Source organism: Tenrec ecaudatus, chromosome X, assembly GCF_050624435.1.
Source record: "Tenrec ecaudatus isolate mTenEca1 chromosome X, mTenEca1.hap1, whole genome shotgun sequence".
NCBI lineage: Eukaryota > Metazoa > Chordata > Mammalia > Afrosoricida > Tenrecidae > Tenrec > Tenrec ecaudatus.
The window spans coordinates 58352331-58355544 of record NC_134548.1 but is presented as its reverse complement, the minus strand read 5'-3'; the positions used below and the strand labels follow the sequence as shown (position 1 = coordinate 58355544).

General features: G+C 43.8%; 1 pseudogene; it reads left to right on the top strand.

Moving 5' to 3' along the window:
• Positions 1–409: 409 nt before the first annotated feature.
• LOC142434203 (2-methoxy-6-polyprenyl-1,4-benzoquinol methylase, mitochondrial pseudogene) lies at positions 410–1588 on the top strand (annotated as a pseudogene).
• Positions 1589–3214: the final 1626 nt, after the last annotated feature.

Here is a 3214-nt window from a genome sequence, read left to right as displayed (position 1 = left end):
TCATATATAGCTTGTATTATATTGAGGAATTTTCCTTCTATTCCTGTCTTCTTGAGTGTCTTAAACAGGAATGCCTGTTGGATATTGTCAAATGCTTTTTCCCCATCTATCGATATTATCATGTGGTTTTTATCATTTTTCCTGCCAATGTGGCGAAAAATACTGATGGGCTTTCGTATGTTGAACCATGCCTGCATCCCTGGTATGAATCCCATTTGGTCACAGTGAGTCATTTTTTTTAATATGCTCTTTTATTCTATTGGCCAGTGTTTTGTTAACGATTTTTGCACCGATGGTCACTAGGGATATTGATCTTAGTTCTCAGTTCTTGTGGGATCATTTCCAGCTTTAGGTATCAGACTTATAATAGCATAATAGAAAGAGTCTGGGTGGACACACGACTCTGAAGATGGCCGCGCTCGGGAGCCCTACTCTGTGGAGCGCCCCCGGCCGGGGGTGGTCGCGGGCGAGGCTGGCGGGCCAGCTCCCCGGGCTTGGCAGCTCCTGGCCGAGGGGCCCGATCGGTGTGCGGCTCTTGTCCCAAGAGAAGCCGACAGCGGAAACGCACTTCGGCTTTGAGACAGTGTCGGAGCAGGAGAAAGGAGGCAAAGTCTACCAGGTGTTTGAGAGTGTGGCCAAGAAGTATGACGTGATGAATGATATGATGAGTCTTGGGATCCACCGTCTTTGGAAGGATTTGCTGCTCTGGAGGATGCACCCACTTCCTGGGACCCAGTTGCTCGACGTGGCTGGAGGCACAGGTGATATTGCATTCCGGTTCCTTAAGTATATTCAGGCTCAGTATAAGGGGAAGCAGAAGAAGCAGCTAAGAGCCCAACAAAATTTATCCCGGGAAGAAATGGCCCCAAAATACCCGAGTGACGAGGACCCCCTGGGTGGTTCTCGTGTCATGGTCTGTGACATCAACAAGGAGATGCTCAAGGTCGGAAAAAAGAAAGCCCAGGCTACAAAACAGGACTTGCATGGGTATTGGGAGATGCTGAAGAATTGCCCTTTGATGATGACAAGTTTGATGTTTATACCATTGCCTTTGGGATCCGGAATGTGACACACATCGATCCGGCACTCCAGGAAGCTCACCGGGTCCTAAAACTAGGAGGACGGTTTCTCTGTCTGGAGTTTAGCCAAGTGAACAATCCCCTCATATCCAGGCTTTATGATCTATATAGCTTCCAGGTCATTCCTGTTTTGGGAGAGGTCATCGCAGGGGATTGGAAGTCTTACCAATACCTGGTAGAGAGTATCCGGAAGTTCCCACCTCAGGAGGACTTCAAGGAAATGATAGAAGATGCAGGTTTTCAGAAGGTGACATATGAAAGTCTAACCTCAGGCATCGTGGCCATTCATTCTGGTTTCAAACTGTAACTCCTTTCTGGCCCTGGAGCGTGAACCAGTCACACCCTGTTGAAAGCCTGTGGAGCTGCAGAAAAATCCAGTCAAGGAGGCTAAGAGCAGAACATCTCCTCCTAAGGATGTGTGCCTTGAACTCTGTTCTGAGTGACCAGTCTCATAGTGGGAGCAAGTTGTCACTATATGTAGCATTCATTAGGAACTGCTTTTGGTCTTTCCCAGGGATTTTTGGTCTGTTTGCTCAAATTCCTGGTTAACTTGTTGGCTGTGCAGTGTGGTTGCGATCAACCCAACACTAGGTACGAGGTGCAAATGACTGGTAGCAGGCCTGTCAGTGCTGCCTCAGATATGATGGTCATTTGAAATGATTTGAACTGGGAAAATCTTGATTGTCCCCAAGTTAACCTTTCATCCTAGGACTGACTGAATCTGAGGCCAAGAGTGGAGGCCCAAGTCAGAGGGTGGTGAGAATAAAATTGTGTGAATAAGTAAATGAGTTTACAATCCTGAAAAAAAAAAGAAAGAATCTGGGTGTTTTCAGTCTTTTTCTATGTCTAAAGAGTTTGTGTAGGATTGGTGTCAGTTCTTCCCTGAATGCTTGGTAGAATTCTCCTGTGAAGCCATCTGGATCAGGGGATTTTTCGGTTGGTAATCCCTTAATAACCTTGTCTATTTCTTCCATTGCTATGGGTCTGTTGAGGCTCTTGACATCCATCTGGGATAGCCTAGGGAGGGCTTGTGTTTCCAAATATTTGTCCATGTCTTTCATGTTGTTGAATTCATTAGAGTATAGGGCTACATAGTATTTTGTAATGATCCTTTTGATTTCATTAGGGTCCGTTGTAATGTCCCCTGTTTCATCCCTCATCCTTGCAATTGTCACTTGTTCCTTCCTTTCTTTGGTTCGGTTTGCCAGCAATCTATCAATTCTGTTAAGTCTTTTAAAGAACCAACTTTGGGCTGCATTAATTTTTCCCATAGTTTTCTTCTTTCCCCTCTCCTGTATCTCAGCTCTGATTTTTATTATATCTATCCTCTTGCTATTAGTAGGGTCGTTCTGTAGACTCTACTCCAATGGTGTAAGTTTTATGCCAGTATATGAAACAGTAGCCTCTCTTCTTTTTTCATGTGTGCATTTATTACTATCAGCCTTACTCTGATAAATGCCTTTGCTGTATCCCAAAGATTTTGGTTTGTCATCTTTTTGTTCTCATTGGTTTCTAGAAATTTCCTGATTTCATCTCTGATCTGGGTTGATATTCTCTTCTTTTGCAATAGAGAATTGTTCTTCCACCAATTGTTTGCCCTTGTTTTCTTTACATACTCTTATTGGGGTACCTGTATATGTGACTGCTTGATTTTCCCTAGCTGCTTTTATGATCTTCTCCTTTTCCTCATAGTTGGATAATTTGACAAATATGTGTCTTGGGGACTTCTTCTTGGGATTCAGTCTGGCTTGTTTTCTTTCAGCCTCCTAAATGGTTGCCTGATTTTCATTTATCAAGCTGGGGAAGTTTTCCTCTAAAATTCCCTCGCTATTTTTGCTGTTGACTTCTTTGTTGTTACTTGTCCCAGTAGTCCAATTATTCGAATATTTTCTTCAGCTTCTCTGATTTTCTTATTTGACTGTTTTTCCCGTTTGCTGAGGTCTGCTTGGATATCCTCCAGGTCACTGGTGCAATTCTCTGCCTCCTCAAGTCAGTTGTCAAAGTCTGCCAGTTTGTCTCGTATTTCCCTTTGGTGAATTACCTTTATCTCCTCTATCATTTCATCCTTTTCCTGCATTGCTTCCCACATATCCTGTATGACTCCGAGTAGCATTCTGAAAATTTCTTTCTGTAGC